Genomic DNA, 21,186 nt, shown 5'->3' with positions numbered 1-21,186 from the left:
TAAAGATTTAGAACAGCAAGCTGTGCACCAAACCTAGAAAGTGCCAAGAAGTTTCCAGAAGAATCCCTTAAAAGAAAAATAATTGACAAATTACTGATGTGTTTGACTGTATTGAAAAGGATTTGACATTCCTGTCAGATACCCTGGAGCAGGCATTAATAATAGAAAACAAACAGGTAAAAGAAATGAAGTCATTATTAAATCCTGGTGGGTAGTAGGAAGAAAAGTGGTAATAAAGAAAAAAAATGTAATCGTAGTATACCATGTGGTCAGCTATGAAGTATTCATACAGTTATTATAATATCAAAAGAATGGGGAAGATGCTGTATCGAAGGGGGAGATTTTATGAATGTACAAATCCTTATCTCCAACAGTAGAAAGGTAACAAGCAATGTCTAACATTAATGAAGCCACAGTAATCAAGACAGTTTGGCATTTATGTAAGAATAGACAAATGGATCTATAGAACAGAAAAGAAGCTATAGAAATAGAACCATGCCTGGCCGGGTGCAGTGGCTCACGCCTGTAATCCCAGCACTTTGGGAGACCATGGTGGGCAGATCACCTGAGGTCAGGAGTTCAAGACCAGCCCGGTCAACATGGCGAAACCCCGTCTCTACTAAAAATGCAAAAATTAGCCAGGTGTGGTGGCCCGTGCCTGTAATCCCAGCTACTAAGGAGGCTGAGGCAGGAGAATCGCTTGAACCCAGGAGGTGGAAGTTGCAGTGAGCCAAGATTGTGCCATTGCACTCCAGCCTGGGGCAACAGAGTAAGACTGTCTCAAAAAAAAAAAAAAAAAAAAAAAAAAAAAAAAAATTAGAACCATGCCTATGCAGGAGATGATTGATTTTCAACAAGGAGTCAATGCAATTCATAAAGAAAAGGTTTTTTTGACAAATTGTTCTGGAACAATTGGATAAATGAATGGGAAAAATGAAACTCAACTGCTATCTGAAACAATATACATGGACTACAGATCTAAACATAAAAACAAAAACTATAAATTTTTTAAAAATAGAAGATCCTTGCAACCTAGAGTATGCAAATATTTCTTAAAGAGAAAAGAAAAAGAACTAGCCATAAAATTTTAAAGAATGATAAATTGGATTTCATTAAAATATAAAACTTTTGTTTATCAAGATACAGCATCAAAGAAATGAAAAGGTGAACCACTGACTGGGAGAAAATATGTATTCATATAATACATATATCTAACTTGTATCCAGAAAGTATAATGAGCTCTACAAAATAATAATAAACAGTTTAAAGATTAGGCAAGAAACTTGATATACATATGTTCAATAAGGACAAAAAATATGCTGAATATCATTCGTCATTAGACAAATGCAAAATAAGACCACAATGAGATATCACCAAACAACTACTAGAATTGTGTAAATTAAAAAGACTGACTACTCCAAATGTTGTTAAAGATAAGGAGCCACTGGAATGCTAATTTATTGCTTGTAAGTGTTAAAAACAGCATCACCACAGTGAACAGTTTGGCAATTTCTTGTAAAGACAAACATGTACATTAGACTCAGCAATTCCACTTCTGAATTTTAGCCAAAAGAAATAAAAACTTGTGCTTACACACACAAACACGGAAAAAGGTACTTGAACATTACACAGATCGTCCTTGACTTAAGATGATTTGACTTTACAACAGTATGGAACTGTTGCGATTTCAGTGTACTTCAAATTTCAAATTTTGATCTTTTCCCTGGCTAGCGATATGCAGAACATAAGATTCAACATTTTATTATAAAATAGGCTTTGTGTTAGATAATTTAGCCCAACTGTGCTCTGAGCACATTTAAGGTAAGCTAGGATACGCTGTGATGTTTCAGTAGGTTAGGTGTATTAAGTGCATTTTCAACTTAAAATATTTTCAACTTACAATAGCTTTATCAGGATATAACCCCATCATAAGTTGAGGAGCGTCTCTTGTATCTTTATTCATAAAATCCCAAACTGGGAACGACTCAAATGACCATTAACAGGACAATGGAAAACAAGTTATGTATATTAATTCTATGAAATATTATTCATTAAGTTTAAAAAATGAACTACTTACACATGCAACAACATGGATGAATCGCAAAAACATTATGTTGCACAAAACAAACCAGACAAAAAATATATACTATTTGATTCCATTTATATGAATTCCAAGACTAGACACATGTGATCTATGGTGATAGAAATCAGAACAGTAGATGTCTAAGGTAGGCAATGTGGTAACAGAAACTGACATATATAGACAGACATATATATATGACATAGACATGCACACACACATATATATTGACATATATATGGCAAACATATATACCCTATACATAGACATATATATGTATACATACTGCACACATACACACATATATATCACACTTAAAATCTGAATATTTCTCTGCGTAAAAATTTTGCTTTTTTACTTCAGTTACAAAAATGACCAGAGAGAAAACATGAATTATATTGGCAGAAAAAAGGACAGCAAGACTGACAGCCAACTTCTCCTAAATAGATGTGAGAAGAAAATGTAATAATATCTTGACTGGGTGTGGTGGCTTATACCTGTAATCCCAGCACTTTGGGAGGCTGAGATGGTAGGATGGCTTGAACCCAGGAGTTTGAGACCAGCCTGGCCATCATGGCAAAATACCATCTTTTAAAAAAAATACAAAATTTAGCAGGCATAGTGGTGTGTGCCTATAGTCCCAGCTACACGGGAGGCTAAGGTGGGAGAATCCCATGACCCCAGAGGTCAATGCTGCAGTGAGCCATGATTGTGCTACTGCACTGGAGCCTGGGTGACAGAGTGAGACCCTATTTCAAAAAAAAGAAAGAAAGAGAGAGAGAGAGAGAGAAAAGAAAATGTGATCTCTTCAATGTACCAAGCAAAAATATTCTATACTCAGCTAAGCGAATATCCAAGAGTGAGGTCTAAATTAAAAGTAAAAGCAAAAAGTGTATTTTTACAAAGTCTAAGAGCTTACAACCCAAAGTCACTCTGTAAAGGAACTACTAAAGAATAAGTTCAGCAAATAGGAATTTGAACCCAGAAAGGGGGAGTGAAATGCCAGAAACAAGGGTGAACAAAGAAATCAACAAAATATATTCGTAGATTATTGTAAGAATTGACTCTTTAAAAAAAAATGAATTTTTCAGGGTTTAAAAATGAAACAGATTGTTAAACAATAATAGCTTATAGGATGAACACAGATAGTTTGGAGAGAAAATAAAATTTATACTTTGTAATATATACGTATTAAATTTTAGTAGAAATATTTTCTGGAATAGGGATGTATATAGCCAAAACAGTAAAGACGAAAAGGGAATCAATAAACATAATAAAACACTACAAAGGGAGAAAATAAAGACGTGAAGAATACACATGGAAAAGAAGAAATACAAAATATGATGTTAAAAATAAGACTAAATTACCTTGAGTCCAAAAAAACCAGAAAATACAGGGTAAGCACTTACACTGTAGATTAGATACATTTCAGATAATATGCTCATAGGTTTTGTACAATAAATACATTACATAGGGTCTAAAAAATCTGGAAATTCAGGGAAAATAGTATATTTATTATACTTTTTAGGGTTAAAAAATTGGACATTGCTTTAAATTTAAAGATACTTTACTTGAAATGTTGACTGAAGCTTGAAGAAAACATATTGAGCAAATATTTTTAAAATGTGACTAATATATTCTTTAAAATTAAGTTTGTCCTGTTTTCAGATTTTCAGACATCCTGTATATAATCCATAATAACAAATACAATGGATTTATCTCATACATTAAATGATAGAACTCTCTCTGACTAGATTTTGAAATGTATTTATATGCTATTAATGAGACCTACTTTAAAATAATTAGACAGAAATATTAAAAATAAAAGGTTTAAAATTTATGTAATAAGTAAATAACAAAAGAAAAATGTTGTAGCAATATTAATAGCAGACAAAATATGCTTTAAGATGTAAAAATCATAAACTTATTTGTATCAAGCAACATAGTCAGAATCATGAACAGTAATTATGGCAAATTTTATAAGGAGAAATTTTATAAGGAGACTGTCATAGATCCACAATCATTGTGGGAAATTGACACTGCTGTCTTGGAAATGAATTAGTTAAGAAAAAAATTTTAATTAGTAAGAATATCACAGATTTAAGCAATACATTTAAACTAAATTGAAAAAGTTTAAGCAAATTAGAAGCCCAAAAGTAGAAGTTTTTATTTTCGTTTCATTGTAAAATCTAGCATAAAACACTCAGCTTTAAAAAAATCAAAACATTTGTATTAAATACTGTGACACAAATTAATTTATCAGCAACATTTTTACTTTTACTGTCTAGAATTTTAAAGTTCTCGTTCTGTGTGCAATTTTTAAATGATCTGCAATTTGCCAATCTTTTTTTTTGACCCTGATTGTCTATACCACCTAAGGATATTTTCTTCTGTAGGTTAACTAATTCTACCTTTTTTCATCTTTTCTCTCGCATTGTGTTATTTTTTCCCCAGTCCTCTAATTTTTATCCTCTTGGCCCTTTCTTATCAGATTCTGAGAGACTTTAAAAATATTTTTGAAATGTTCCTTGTTTTTCTTGATGAAGAAAAACATATGAACACCATTTCCATCTAGTCACCAGCTATCCGCTCTGTGTGCAAGGGGGAACAACCTTGCCTGATTACTGTCATGGTATTTTCTACCAAGTCTTTCATGAGTGTCAAATGGTGCATTTTTTCACTTGGTGAAGCAGCGTCTCTCTGTATACCAGAAGGCCAATCCAAATGACACACGTTTGCTTTATCAATCTCTGTAAAAGTCTAGTGGTAATTTATATTGATTACATAATAAGAAACTTCATCCCTGGTACAACATGTTCTTTCAGCTGCGGAGCCACACCTGTAGAAATGCTAACTCACATCTGGTTCCATAAATCTGTTCTTTCTGATCCTCTGGAGAGATACTTCTATGTAAACTATATAGCTACATGTGCAACAGGAAAGACCAAAGCAGATGGCTAAACCTACTAACCATTTCCACCCCAGGCCTTGAGCTCTTACTTTCTTCCTTGACTTTGATGTCTTCCTATTTGAGACTTAGTTCAACCATTCCTTTCATGAAAGGTGTCTCTTACCAACTTTATTTATACTTAGATAACCAGTTCAAAGTGCAGATATTGTTGTTATTTTGAGGTTTTAAGGACATTCTCTGAGTCAAGAATATTAGTTTCACTCATTATTAAGGGTTCCTCTCAATTAATTTTTTGATATGAAGATACCTACATTTCCTCATCGTGATATATTTTCAACTTGATTGATTCACTTGCACGTGTTTGATTATAACTCTACACAAAATCAACTTTAAAAACAAACCAACTGTGATCAATCAAATAACTAGTTATCTTGAAGGCAACAAATGTGTAACTAGTATTTGAACCACATCTAGCATTTTTTCCCGTGAAGCAATTTGTTAATGAAAGTGAAACAGTAGAAAAAGAAATTTGATAGAAAGGACACCAACGAGCCTTCTGAGGGAACGTTATAAAGCCCCAATCCAAGCAGCTTTAAAACTAGGAGAGACCACACCTATTCCAGCCCTTTCCCCATAAGTTGCCACCCCAGAAGACTGAGATGCCTCCAGATGTCAGTCAGCAAGTTGCTCAAAGGCAGAAAATGAATTCAAAAGACTCTTTCCACTAGTGTCTGCTGGTAACTCGTATTTGAAAGAAAGCTTGGAAGCTCAGTATGTGGAAGACTGTCATTGGGGTGATGTCTAGAAAGCAATCTCCTTCATAATTTATTTGTTACTAACAGGTATTTCCCACAGATTGTAGTGTTTTTAAACTGGCCAAAGTCTTTAGATCTCAAGATTTGGAGGAACATGGCTCAGGTCTTCTTGTGGACCTTCTGTTAATGTCAAAGCTCTCACAAGTCACTGTGTTATGAAACAGCTTTAAGAACAGTTTCAGCAATTCAACAGCCAGGTAAACGTTTTCACTCTAAGGCTTCTGCCTAAAACTGTGAAATTGTGGGAGGGGTGTGATGCTGGATATTACCATCTGTTTGGAATGACTAGTCAGATTGGCAGCAGCAAGAGGGTTCCAACATCTGGCACCAGGGTGGGTCAGGCTGAGCAATCTGCTAATGGTCTCAAGGGAAACAAACCAGAGACCAGAAGAGGCCTAAGGTATTACAGGTGGAAAGTCCTCAAGAGATTGTCAGTCCAGTAAGCATATGTTCAAGAAAAGAGCTAGCTTATACCATTTTCACTCATGTATTAGAGTTCCATCAATATAGCTACAGTGTGAACATTACATTTTCCCCATATGAAACACTGTTCTATTTTAAGGGGCTTAAAAGGTAAATAAAGGACCTTAGGTAAAACCTAAAGCAATCCAAATCAAGGCTGGACTTTCATTAGTAATAATAAATCAATATTGTTTTATTATTTGTGACAAATACGCTTAATGTTAACAATAGTGGAAACTGGGTGTGGGGCATATGAGAACTCTGGAATATTCTTGCTGCTTTTCTGTAAATCTGAAAGTGTTCTAAAATAAACTTTTATTTAAAGAACAACGAAAATAAACAATTTGGCCAGCCACGGTGGCTCACGCCTGTAATCCCAACACTTTGGGAAGCCAAGGCAGATGGATCACCTGAGATCAGGAGATCGAGTCCATCCTGGCCAACATGGTGAAATTCCGTCTCTGCTAAAAATACAAAAATTAGCCAATGTGGTGGCGCACGCCTGTAGTCCCAGCTACTCAAGAGGCTGAGGCAGGACAATTGCTTGAACCTAGGAGGCGGAGGCTGCAGTGAGCCCAGATTGCACCACTGCACTCCAACCTGGCCACAGAGAGAGACTCCGTCTCAAAATAAACAAACAAACAAATAAATAAATAATAAACAATTTAACCCATCCACATGATTGCTCGTTCAAGCCTGGCTGCAAGCACAGTTGCTGGAGTCAAACATGCTTTTCTTCTACTCTTCTTATATTCCTGGAGCACTTTTGCACTTTAATATATTCTGCTATAGATAGTAAAATCACAGATATTACAAAGCACAAACTCTTTCATATATGTGATCTCATGTGTTAGAAACTTAAATGCTGATAAAAGACAGTCTTAGAAAATATGAGGGCAACAAGATTCTAAGATTCTGCCTTTGTGCACTATGTGCTTTGGTTTCAGATAAAGCTTTTAAAAAAGTTTTCTGGGTCGGGTGCAGTGACTCAGGCCTGTAATCTCAGCACATTGGGAGGCCAAGGTGGGAGGATTACTTGAGTCCTAGAGTTTGAAACCAGTTTGAGTAATATTGTGAAACCTCGTCTGTACAAAAAATAAGGTTTTTAAACTAGCCAAGTATGGTAGCCCCAAGCTACTTGGGAGGCTGAGGCTACAGTGAGCTATGATTACGCCACTGCATTCCAGCCTGGGCAACACAGCAAGGCTCTGTCTCAAAAAAAAAGAATGAAAAAAAGAAAAAAAATTCTCACTCCATTAGAGGAAAAGCTTCAATTGAATGGCAATCTGTTTCAATCCTCCCTTTTCAGCACTTGGGGAAACTATCAGAGTTTCTCCAAACAAGATGATTCTCAATATTGCTTTTAAAGATGAGGATGGGGCCAATGTGGTGGCTCATGCCTGTAATCCCAGCACTGTGGGAAGCTGAGGCAGAGGATCAGTTGGGGTCAGGAGTTCAAGACCAACCTGGGCAACACAGGGAGACCCCTTCTCTACAAAAAAGTACAAAATTAGCCTGGCGTGATGGTGCTGTGTCTGTGGTTTTAGCTATTCAGGAGGCTGGGGCAGGATGATTGCTTGAGTCTAGGAGTTCAAGGCTGCAGTGAGCTATGACTGCACCACTGCACTCCAGCCTGGGTGACAGAGTGAGACTCTATCTACCTCTAAAATAAAAATAAAAGAAGGAAAGGCTGGAACTGGGGGTGGGGCAGCCCCAGCAGAGGGAGTCAGCTCTCGTGCATGAGATGATTATTGGAAACCCCAAAATCTGAACTTTGAATATGGGGTGTTTCCTTTATAAATATATGATTTCTATCTTCCCCCCAAAACCAACCAGCAAAAGTCTTCCTATTTCAAAGGAAGAAGAGAGGAAATCCATGTCTATATTTTAAGACACTTTACTGCCTAATGTCCTTTTGTATTAAAGATCACATTGCTCCCTACCTTGGCATCATAGAGAAGGGAAAAGGCTGTTGGCAGTTTATAATTAAGAAGCCTGAGGCACCAGGAGGCCATTCAAAGTCACACAGAGTATCAGCTGTGGACATGAGACAGGAGCCAGGGCTACTTTTCTACTAGACCACTATCTGGAGTCAAGGGCTCCTACAAAATGTAAGAGCCAAGACTTTAAAAACTTAAAACCTCACGCAAACACTCTCTCAAAAAAGAATTAGCAAGCTAGAAATGACTCCCACAGAAAGAGCAATTGTTTCATTTTACTAGAATATCTAAGAGCAGAAATAGGGAAAGGCACGAAAGTTTAAAAAAATAAAAAACAAAAATAACTCTCAAACTCCTATACTCCTTGTTTCCTAGTTACTCAGACACAGGTGGGTCAGTGGCTCCAGGCTGGCTGGGGATGACTCTATTAAGTCTAGGGCAGTAGGGAGCTCTCTGGATAGATATTTCCGTTCCACCATCGCATAACCATATACCTACCCAGCAGAGTGTGGGTGAAGTATTTTTTGTTACCATCAATCTTCATAAAAAGATATATATAAGCAAGAGAGCTATAGGCCACCATGGATAAAGCACAAGGCTGCCCCATAGTAATAGCACATTTCCAGCCATATCTGTCTCAGTGAGAGAAGAAACAAAAACTGGAAGAATGTAAAGAATGAGGAGAAAGAGAAAGAAAGAAAAGGAGGAGGGGGAAGGAAGGGAAAGAGAGAGGAAGGAAGGAGAGAACTTGAACAAAACCTGTATTTCCGTTCATAAAATATCTTGTATACTGTTGTATTAGTCCGTTCTCACTCTGGTAATAACAACATATCCAGGACTGGGTAATTTATAAACGAAGGAGGTTTAATTGACTCACAGTTCCTGGGGAAGCGTCACAATCATGGTGGAAGGCAAATGAGGAACAAAGTCATGTCTTACATGGTGGCAGGCAAGAGAACATGTGCAGGGGAACTCCCCTGTATAAAACCATCAGATCTCACAAGACTTATTCACTACCATGAGGACAGCATGGGAGAGACCCACCCCCATGCTTCAATTACCTCCTGCTGGGTCCCTCCCACCACAAGTGGGAATTATGGGAGCTCGAATTCAAGATAAGATTTGGGTGGGGACACAGCCAACTGTCTTCTTTCCTCATTCATTAGTTTTTAGAATATTTGGAAAAAAAAAAAAGAGAAAGAAAATTATGGTCAAAATCCCCAAATAAGTAAATAAAAAATAGAAAAGACGAGAGCAGCTCCTGACAGCTGACACAGTGCCATTCTGTCAAGCATTTCAGGTATCTGTGGACTGGCTTCCAGAGACTTACATTAGGAAAACACTCTTCCTTTCTCATTTTCAAGTTGGGAAGGAGTTTCAGGCCTTCCTTGCACAAGCTTAAGTCCAAGGAACATCTGGAAAATTGAAGTGATTTTTCAGAATGAACCGTAAGTTGCAGATGACTGTGTCATGAGAACATTTAAAAAGAACTGAAATAAATATTTATTCTATCTTGTTGCCTAAAAGTTTATTGTTAATTATGTTAGACCTATAGCAGGCCGGGCACGGTGAAATCCTAGCACTTTGGGAGGCTGAGGCGGGCAGATCACTAGAAGTCAGAAGTTCAAGACCAGCCTGGCCAACACGGTAAAACCCCATTTCTACTAAAAATACAAAAATTAGTGGGGCGTGTTGGCACACACCTGTAATCCCAGCTACTCGGGAGACTGAGGCAGGAGAATCGCTTGAACCCAGGAGGTGGAGGTTGTAGTGAGCCGATATTGCACCACTGCATTCCAGCCTGGGCAACAGAGTGAGACTCTGACTGAATTGAGAACAACAACAACAACAACAAAAAACCTATAGCAGCCATTGCTAGGCCTTTGGTGTACATTTCTTTAGAAGATAAGATGGTCCAGATTACTGAAGTCATAACAAAGGCAATGCACAGTTAGCTTCACCTGTCACTTTCTTTTTGTTTTTCGGGTCATATACTTTCATCATTTTCAATTCTAGTGTACATAGGCACACGTATAGGAAATGCATCCCGTGAGAGCCTAGACACATACACAGAACATGTCTCCGTAACAGTAACAGGCATGGCTGCTTGTGTGCTGTAGGGATTCTTCTAGTCTCTGGGTAGAGGTGCTGAAGGGGTGAACAGTCTACTCAGGGCTCCTCTGAGACCCAAAGCAGCTTGTAACATGTGGTGGCTTATTTTGAAGTGCGTACAGTGTATGTGCTCAGTTGTGCCTTGATTTGTTTCCGAAATGCAGGGACTATGTTCTGCGTGTATCCTGGCAGACAGGCGTGGCCGCTGTGAGCTGCAGTCTAGTCTGTACCCAAAAGAAGGAAATCAAGGGAGAAGAAGAATTGAAGTGGTGAGACAAGATAGAGAGCAGAGTAGAGGAAAGTGAGGGAATGAGGAGGAGATGACGGAAGACAGAAGTACAAAAACACAAAGGTTCTTGGGGTTGAAATAAAAAAGAAGGACCAGAACATAAAACGTTTAAAAAAGAAAGGTATATAAATAGAGGGAGTGGTTGATAGGTAAAGAGAGATTTACGGAAAGCAGAAAACCACACCATGATAGAATCAGCATCCACTCCAGCGTGCCTGGGACGATCCCACTTCAGGACTGCGTTTTTGGGAATTTATTAACAGCTCCTTCTTTCCCTCTTCAAATGTCCCAGTTTGATGATACATGGTCATCCTGTCTATCGACTACCCCAGCCTAAGACAGAGAAGCCACGAGCAGGACCAAAGCTGGGAAATGGGCACCAAGAAGAGCTTTAGGGAAGGGACAAAGAGAAATAATGGCTAAAATAAAATACTTTAAAAAAAGAACATGGAAAATGGAGACAAGACACAATGTAGAGGCACTTGTAAACAATTAGAGCAAAGACAGATAAAGTGAGAAGGGCTGTTGAGAGAAAAAGTATAAAACTTTAAGGAGGGATAGAGAGGAGCAAGAGGAAAACAAAGACAAGAGACAGATGATTCAGAGCACAAATATGTGTAGGCTTCAAATATTTTTCCTTGTGTCTGGGGATTTGTGGTTGTGATCAGCATATATAAAAATGACGGAAAAGGGCCACCCTCTTTGGGCCCTGCGCAGGCACGCACAAGGTCCCTCTGTGGCTGCCTCCCTGGCCCGGCTGGCTACCCTGAAGCTGCTCCCCTCTCAGCGCCTGCCTCCCTGGCTTGCAGGCTGCCCTGGCCAAGCCTTCCCACTGAGCCCCCTCCTTGGCTCCCAAAGGCCTCATACCAGATGGTCTGCCTCCGTGGTTTCAGAGCTGTCCACAGATAGGCCACAGTATGTGAAACCGTACTTCAGTGCGTCATTTTGAAAACCTCTTTTGACTTTTAACGGGATCAGAATTTCATATTGAGAAAGGCGGAAAGTAAATGTCAAAAGCAAGTTCAAAAGGCCAAGGGATTTCTAGCAAAGCATTCCCTTAGACCCAGTGGAAAGATAGAACACCAGCGACAGTAGGGTCTTTGGCACTTGAGCTTCAGAAAATGTGTCATATAGATTTCTACCATCATTTTGAGTTGGGTCATACTATGGGTTGAACTGTATCTCCCCCGAGTATTCATATGTTGAAGCAGTCCTAATGCCTAAGACCTCAGAATGTGACCTTATTTGGAGATAGGGTCTTTACAGAGGTAATTAAGTTAAAATGAGGTCATGAAGGTGGCCCCTAATCCGATACAACTGGTGTCTTTATAAGAAGAGGAGGCCAGGCTTGGTGGCTCACGCCTGTAATCCCAGCACTTTGGGAAGCCGAGGCAGGCAGATCACCTGAGAGCAGGAGTTCGAGACCAGCTTGCCCAATATGGTAAAACCTTGTCTTTACTAAAAATACAAAAAATTAGCCTGGTGTGGTGGTGGGCGCCTGTAATCTCAGCTACTGGGGAGGCTCAGGCAGGAGAATTACTTGAACCTCGGAGGCAGAAATTGCAGTGAGTCGAGATGGTGCTACTGCACTCCAGCCTGGGCAACAAGAGCGAAACTCCATCTCAAAAAAAAAAAAAAAAGGAAGAGGAAATTTGGATGCAGATACACGTTCAGAAAGAATGCCATGTGAACACGAAGATAACCATCTACAAGCAAAGGAGAGAGGTCTGGAACAGAGACTTCCCTCACAGCCCTTGAAGGAACCAATCCGCTGACACCTTGATCTGGGACTTCTAACCTCCATCCAGAAATAAATTTGTGTGTGGCATTTTGTTATGGCGTCTGATATGGTTTGGCTGTGTCCCCACCCAAATCTCACCTGGAATTGTAATAATCCCATGTGTCAAGGGCAGGGCCAGGTGGAGATAACTGAATCATGGGGGCAGTTTCCCCCATACTGTTCTCATGGTAGTGAATAAGTTTCAAGAAATCTGATGGCTTTATAAATGGGAGTTCCCCTGCACAAGCTCTTTTGCCTGCCACCATGTAAGACATGACTTTGCTCCTCATTCGACTTCCGCCACGATTGTGAGGCCTCCTCAGCCATGTGGAACTGTGAGTCCATTAAACCTCTTTCTTTATAAATTACTCAGTCTTGGGTATGCCTAATAAACTAGTACTCCAGATGCAATCTCATCAAAGATGATAGTTAGGAGAAGATGACCAGACTATTTACAGGTTTTTTTTTGGTTTTTTATTTTTCATTTCCCTGGGGACACTAAATGATGCCTCTTTGAATTATCTGAAAGTGTGGGCTCTCTGTATGGCGAGATGGAACTGGCTGTCTTTGAGGAAATCGTTTCAACTGTTCATGCCTCTGTTTCTCCCTTTATAAAGTTGGTTACTGAGCCTGCATTCTGAAGTGCCTATTTTGGCCGGGCATGGTCCCTGTAACCCCAGCTACTTTGAGAGGCAATAGCAGGGAGATCTTTTGAGGTCAGGAGTTCAAGACCAACCTGGCCAACATAGTGAAACCCCATCTCTACTAAAAATACAAAAAATTAACCGGCCATGGTGGCGTGTGCCTGTAATCCCAGCTACTCAGGAGGCTGAGGTGGGAGAATCGCTTGAACCCGGGAAGCAGAGGTTGCAGTGAGCCAAGATCGCGCCACTGCACTCCCGCCTGGGTGACAGAATGAGACTTCATCTCACACACACAAAAAAAACAAACAAAGTGCCCATTGTGTCTGAGTCTTAAGGCAAAGAGTGATCCCGTGAATATTCTCAGCTTTGGACAAGACGCTCAAACTTAAATGTAAAGTCTTCTGAATAAGCGCTCTTTCTGAGAGTGGCTGGAAGGTGAGTGGACACTAACTTCTCTTGTAAATCCTTGGACAGAGAAATACAGTCCTTGACTTTCTACCTGACCCACACAGAAGCAACTCTGTCTTGGCCTTTTGAGTACCTTTTGGATATGTTGGCTTTTTTAATACCTCAACTGATCCTCTGCCTTTTAAAAAAATTTTACATAATCAAACACCAAAACAGCTTGAAGTATTTGCACGAGCAGTTGAATCCTTTAATGCCTAATGTCAGAGAAAATCTCCCGTTGAGTCAGGGAGAAGGATGGAAACTGCTTGTTAAACTATCTCTGGTACCAGAAAAAGAAAACAAAAAACTACTTGTCTGACTTTCTTTCTTTCTTTTTTCTGTTTCTTTTTTTTTTTTTTTTTTTAATTTAATTTAACTGCTCTAGGTCTAGATCCTCATCTTGTCTAACTCTAACTTGAGCAATCTCTCCAGTCAATAGTGAAAGGAATGGTGTTTAGCTCTGTTTCCTTATATGGCAGAGAATGACAATGTGCTTGTCTAGTTGAACTGCAGCATGGCTCCCTGACAAATTATAATGACTGGTTACGGAAACCTCCTGCTCTGGTTTCCATCGCTTTCTTGGGGGAAGACACAGAGCAGATAGCTGTAGAGAAATGGAGAGGGTTGGCGTTAGGGAGCGGCTTTGAACAGCCCTGGCGTTTTCCAGCAGTGTGACTTTGGGCAAGTTATTTGATTTACTTTACTGCTCTGAGAGAGCAGTCCTCAACCAGAACAGTGCCTGACACACAGCTAGTATGCCAGCAAGGTAGCTGGATGAGCTAGCTTATCTTCTCAAGCATCCTTAACCTGTGAGGACTTCAGATAACTATCAATCCATTGCTATTCAGTCTCTCTCCCAAGTTCAGTACTTTTTCTCCAGATAAATTCCAATTTCCTTCTTCCCTCCCTCCTCTTCCCCCTTTTCCCTTCCTCCCTCTCTCTCCTCTCCTTTCTCTCTCTCTCTTTCTCTCTCTCTCTCTCTCTCTCTCATTTCTTTTTCTCTTTTCCCCTCCCTCCCTCTTTTCTTACTCCCACTCATTCCAGGTCTAAAACACTGAAAACCTCCAAAACAACCCAATCTCAGGAATAATACAACTCTTTAGCTATACTAGATAAAATGATTTAAAATGTTAAAGGTAGCACACATTTGTGGATAAGGGCAAGCGGGTAAACCTTCTGGTTGAAGAGGACAGTGGGAGTTGTCCGCTTTCTGCAGAGCAGCAAGGTTCATGCTTCAGAGATAGAAATATCTATTTAGAAAGTGCGTAAGCTGATCTGAAATAGGACTTCCTAGAACTTGTATCTGTTGGTCCTAGTCTTACTTCCTGGAGACCCCAAATATAGAAGCAGTCAGCCCTTTTTAATCTGTCTACAGGATGGCCTAGAGGAGGCAACAGGGGACAGTGTGTGGCTAAGCCCCACGCTTACACATAGCCTCCACAGGAAATCACAACCAATAACTGACCATTTGTAATTTAGTGTCTATCACGTACGTGCAAAGCAGTTTTGAGATATTACTTCTAGTAGTTGTGACAACTACAAAATGGAGGAGAAATCATCCCCATTTTGCAAAGTGGTGAATTTGAGATTCAAACTCAAGTTCTCCTGACTCCAAAGTTTGTTCGCAAATAGATCGCAATTCTTTCTAGAACTACAAACAAAAGAGGAGTCTCAGTCACGTGGAGTAATTAGCAAGAGGCAGCACAGCACGGTGGTGAAGAAGGTGGGCAATGCCTCCAGATTATCCCGGGTTTAGATCCTGACCCAGCTACTTACTAGTTGTGGGACCTTACCTGTATTACTTAATCTAATTGTAACTCAGTTTCTTCATCTGTAAAATTAGCTGTTACGAAGATAACTTATTTTATTTTTCCTAATAAAAATCTATACACTACTTAGCATGTGCCAGGCACTGTTCTAAACACTGAGCAATGATACAATTCGCTAGAAATTAATGAGCTCCAACATGAACATTGGCTTCAGGTATCTTTAAGGAAGAAATTATAGACTTTTTTTCTTTTTACTTTTTATTTTTTTCTGAGACAGGGTCTCACTCTGTCATCCAGGGTGGAGTGCATTGGTGCAATCTCAACTCACTGCAGCCTTAACCTCCCAAGCTCATGTGATCCTCTCACCTTAGCCTCCCAAGTAGCTGGGACTGCAGGTGCACACCACCATGCCCAGCTAATTTTTGTATTTTTTGTAGAGACAGGGTTTCACTATTTCACTTAGGCTGGTCTCGAACCCTTGCACTCAAGCAATCTGCCTGCTTTGGCCACCCAAAGTGCTGGGACTACAGGCGTGAGCTACCACTACCAACCTGACGTTTATTTCTTTCACTCATTTAACTCATTTATTAATACTACGTGCAGGAAACAGCACATTTTTAGGCTCAAATCACAGCACTGAAAAAGGCAGACAAAGTCTCTGCTTTCATAGTGCTTATGTTCTGGGAGCATAATAAATAAATAAGCAAGCAAACAAACAAATATGCGATCATAAGCATACATTGTGAATATGCATGTAACTGAACGACAGAGGTATTCCAATGGGCTCTCCAAAGCAGAGCTAATTTTACCACTGTATCCCTTAGGATCAGTGCAGTGCTAGTCAATGTTTAGCAACAAGTTCTTGGGGGAGGGGGAGGGGAGTCTGCTTTGTAGCATGGGCTGATTTCTGTGGTGTAATTACTTCCATCATGGTCAATTTCAAGTTCTGAATATGACATCACTGAATGAAGAATTGGGAAGAAAAGCTCAGTTGCACAGCATTTTATACAGTATTTCCACCATATAGCCACAATAGATGTAACTAACCTCAAGAGAATAGATAATAGTGAAACATAGTAAAATAATTAGGAAGAGTTTTGAGTATTTATTATCTTGGCTTTTCATATAATGTGTTTAATTGTAAGCTTATATAATTTAGTTTTTATAATGGCTGTGTTTTACAACTGGCTCTCAAAATTCTCGAAAGTTTAACAATCAGCTTTTGGAAGCCAGTATGAGTTTGGGGTGCAGAGAAAGTGGGGACAGTGTTAGAGATGAAGGAGACCCAGTCCAGATGATGTCATTGTACAGAGGTGGATTCTAATCTAATTCCTTTTTAGCTGCTCTTCTCCAACAAGCTCTGCTTCCATGTACACATGGAAGCACCTGCCCTCTAAACCAAAGAGCATGGGTACAAATATAGTAACAATTTTGACATTCCTACTAGATCAGGTCACTCTTACAGAGAAACTTTTGGCTCTCCAATCTTTAGTGAATATAATTCATGCAGTCAGTGCTCTGAATATGGTAGATTCTTCTGTGCAATATGGAGTATGTAATTCCTAACTGCTGAATAAAGGAAGAACCTAGAGATAAATTTTCTGTTCTTCTGCAAAAGCAAATTATCCCCCGTCCATGCACTCAAAGTCTCCTGTCTCTTAGGGTCCACATACATTCAAAAGGGCCACCCAGGGAAACATCTAAACCAGGGGCTGTGATGACTCCGGCCCTAGAGAAGATGTAGGGGTGAGGATGGAGGTGGAGCAAGCTTCTCCCCTCTTCAGGATTTGCGCATCCTCACCACAAAGTGGAAACAGAGAAAAACATCTTCAGCTTTTCCTAGGAACCGAAATATGTGCTCAAAACCTCCTAAGAACAGAAATGCTTAAATTTTTTTCCTCCTAGATTCACCCCTCCCCCTAAGCCTAAATTTCCCTTAGTAATGATGGCTGGAAAAGGAAGTGGGAAATAGCATGACAAATTTTATTCTTGCCACATTTCCAGTGCTTTTCAAAAGCAAACGCTGGAAATCTCATCAGAAAAGTTTGACCTTACGGGGTTGATAACTTTGTGCTTAAACCGAAAAAAAAAAAGCAAAATTAAGGTTTTGCTTTTCTGGCCAAACCAATTATTTGGCATATGCAACTATAATTTTTAGATAGAAATTATTCAAAACTAAAGACATAGGCTTCTGAGGAATAAGAAACTACATACATCTACTATCAATTATTTTAACGATAGGTACACAGAACTGTTTCGGAGCCAGGATGTTTTATCAGAGTCATCAGGGAGCTTTTACAAACTACAGATGCCTGGACCCCCTTCTAGACCTACTGAATCAGGGTCTCCAGAGGATAGGTCTCAGGGATGTGTATTTTCAAAAGGCTCGACAGTTGATTCTGATTAAGATACTGGTTAAGATCCACGGGTATATAGGCAGATTGGGCTGCATTGTATAACCTAAATTTGCTAACTGTTAAAATATGCTCTCTTACTATCAGGGGAAGTAATGTGGTGTATTGAAAAGGTTAACTGCTTGGAACTTAGGAGCTGTGTGTTTTGGAACTATCTTACCACGAATTAACTGGATGACTTTGGTCAAGTTACTTGGTTAGTTCTTTCATTCAACAAATATTTATTCCGATTCTGCCTTGTGCCACGCACTGGGTATATATGAACGAAAAAAGAAATAGAGGTTCTCTGCCCTTATGTATCTGACAGATCAATAAGACAGGGCAGACATTAATCAAAGACACCTACAAATACATATATAATTTTACTTGGTGTGGCTAGGCTTTGGAGAATAAAAAGTACATCACTGGTTCCTCCTTTAAAAAGAATTTCTACTTAAGATCCCAAATTTCCTGTCCCAACCTTCCCATGCATAACATAATTATATGTTTTAAGTCCACTCATTTATAAAACACAAAACCAAAAGCTACTATGAATTCAATAACTCTTTTAAATAAATTAGCATTTTATCATTATAATGTAGGTATATAATTACAAAAATAGTAGCACATATGCTGTAAGATGTATTATTTACTCAGAGCAGCTTGCCAAAAGCACTTGCTGCATATACAGATTTGTTTACCTCCTGCAATGACTTTGTGACCTCCCAGGGATCCACCACCCAGAGGTTAAAAACCTACAGACCACATTAATGAAGACTAAAACATGGTACTTGAGTAGACATGGCCCTTTTCTTCCACAACAGATAACACTATCAGTGACCACATTTTCCCCTCCCCTCTGAGCTTAGACTCATCCTCAGAATCCTTCTTCACATGCCAGTTGGTTGGAGCTGGCATACAGATGAAAAATTATATGTACTCCTTGGACTAAATGAGCTCCTAAGGTCTTGCCCAGCTTAAACATTCTATGAATTTATATATTCAATGCTGTTCTGCTGCCTTGAGGAACACAAATGCCTTCTCCTATGTTCATATAAAAGTACCCCAAATATTAGAAGACATTTATGTGGCCTCCTCATTTTCTTTTCTTTGGGATAAACAGCTCTAGATCCCTTATCTGTTCTGCATATATTTTGCCTCCTGACTCCCTCCAGCCTTTGATGCTCCCCCTAGAATGCGTATGTGTCCGCGTCTTTCTGAAAAATGAGCCCAGAACAGAGCACGGAGTCCCATTTGGGATCTGAACTGTGCAGAACTCAGGGGATTTTTTACTCTACTTGACAAACACCATGATGGGTGCTCAATGGATTAAAAATTACATTGCAAATATTGCTTAGATCTGAAACTTCCAGTGATTAACAGTGCACCAGCTTTTATGCATTCACCTTATTATGTATTGTGGTTTACATTGAGTTGTGCTTGTTTTTATTTATTAAAATTGTTAAATCATTACACATTAAATCTTCAAGACTGCTTTCGTTTGAAGGGAGCCGTATCACATGGAAGGTTCATATGAAGTTTCTTGCCAACAATAATATCCAGAATGTTTTTTCCCAAAATCTTTCTGAGATGGATGATTCTCATCCTTTCAGTTGTCAGTGGTGCCAACTTCCAGATTAATCTCCCTTAACACTGGCTCACTAGGTCGTGTCACAGTGATCATCAAGAACTGTGTAATCATTCATTGGGTGTTTGCCTCTCTAGGAATTTATTCACCTGAAAATTCAAATGATTCCCATTGAGAGCTGTTGGACATTTCAGCTAATTTGCCTTCCATGCTCAATTTCTCTTCTAACTAAAATTACCCATTGAGCTCTTCTTTGCCCAGGGGTGACCACTGCCTGGATTAGAGTCATTCATCCGTAGGCCTGTGCCTTTCATGTCCTCCTCCTACTAAAGGATTTGCCATAGACAATAGTCTTTGCCTGAACCAGTCAGACTTCCTCTCTCAGGACTGGACCTGGAAGCACAGAAGAAATTTTCCAGTTGATAGAACAACAGAAAGGGGCAGACACGTGCACTGAGCTGAGTCACACTAGTGGAAAAGGATGGAGTAAACATCCGTGGACCGCTGTTGGGATCCTCTCACCCACCTTGACTGTAACTCTACTCTCTTTGGGCCCTGGTCCTATATGGGCTTCTGCTCTTGGATATCCCTGTGATCCCATCCCTTCATTAATCTATGTCTTATAATCCTGGCCCTTTACTGGAGCTACCGAAGTTTGCTCACATAGAGGTCTATTTCTTCTTAACACTGGGCCACGTGCTCTCCCAGACTTCACCTTATTCATCCATACACTGCTTCGCTAAGCTCTGCCTGACTTCTGATTGTTGCTGTTTCTTCTTTACTCACCTGGCTGTCATGCACAACTTAGCCCATTTTTGTAACTTATATCCATGCTGGCTTAGACTGGTCCTCCTGACCCCAGTGGAACTAGTATCTTTGATGCCAATTGGTCCTTGGGCCTCTTGGGCACTTTGCCTTGGTCCTGCCCGTCTTTAGCACAAAGTGAAGTCAGCCTGGTTCCTCAGCAATACATCTTGAGACAAGTGATGAGGGATGTTATATGTGGGTGTCACAAGGAACTAATTACATATTCCTACTTAATATGCTTATCTCCAAGTGAGGTTGTTCCCTTTTAGTCAAGTGCTTTCATGGAGTATTCACAAAACAATGCCAGAAGCCTCAGGATACCATCACAAAGCAATTTATCTTCAAGTCATGCATCATTTATACATATACATGTATTTTCAAAGAAAAGCCACGTACTAAAGTGAGTGCCCAATTTACTAAAATTTTTTTAAAATGTATTTTCCTTCAACTATTCCCTCACTGCTGCTTAGCAAGCCTTTTATTAACTTCTTGGTGTTCTTCTCACATACACTTAATAGCAGCCATTCCTGGATTTCTCTAGCCCCCAAGAGCTCCCCATAGAAAACTGCTTCTTTTCTAGAAATGACCTTCTTTTCTTTGAAATAGAGGCCATATGAGGCAATCTCCGCCTATACATCTGCGTATTTACCCCCTCTTTTCTTCCTTCCAGATCTGGGAAACAAAAATGGACTCCACTTGTGTTCTGATCCCATCCACCCTTGTCTTCTTTGGGAATCCACACCTGACCCCACTCGCCATCTTACATGCCCCAGCTCAAAGGTCTCTCACCTGTCAATCATGAAGGGTGGGTTTACAAAGGGACCTTAAGGGTTCACAGTTTTTATCAGATTCTCAAAGGTTTCCATAGCAACAACACAGGGAAGAACAACACAGGGAACAACCTCATCACCCTTCCCTCACAGCCCAGATCATACTTTCCCCCCCTGCCCCCTTCCCACAGCCTTACCCACAGCCTGCCAATTGTGAGTTTGGGGTGAGAAGCAGAGTGGGTCCTTACCACAAAACATGCTCTGACATCTCCTCTGTTTGTGCAAGTGGCTTTCCCTAGCTAGAACGCATCTGTGCTAGAGTGTTCTTCTGTGCTCTGGGCCTAATCTTAGAGCTGGTCCCTGCAAATTGTCAATGTTG

The 21,186-nt window shown here is 39.8% G+C and overlaps 1 protein-coding gene across 13 annotated transcripts in view; it reads right to left on the bottom strand.

Annotated features, from left to right (window-relative positions):
* Window positions 1–21,186, bottom strand: part of CALD1 (caldesmon 1) — a 270,316-nt gene that overhangs the window by 173,957 nt on the left and 75,173 nt on the right. The window contains exon 2 of one of the 13 annotated variants that reach the window (XM_073009361.1): window positions 9,539–9,623. The exons of 11 other annotated variants lie outside the window; for them this stretch is intronic. The gene's annotated coding sequence lies outside the window, so the exon portion shown is untranslated. Of the gene's footprint in view, window positions 1–9,538; window positions 9,624–21,186 lie in introns of those variants that run through there. One more of the 13 variants, XM_073009359.1, reaches the window with a different exon arrangement.

This window comes from Chlorocebus sabaeus, chromosome 21 (genome assembly GCF_047675955.1).
Source record: "Chlorocebus sabaeus isolate Y175 chromosome 21, mChlSab1.0.hap1, whole genome shotgun sequence".
In the NCBI taxonomy this organism is placed as follows: domain Eukaryota; kingdom Metazoa; phylum Chordata; class Mammalia; order Primates; family Cercopithecidae; genus Chlorocebus; species Chlorocebus sabaeus.
Note: the sequence above shows the minus strand (reverse complement) of the source record. Positions and strands in the feature narration are given on the sequence as shown.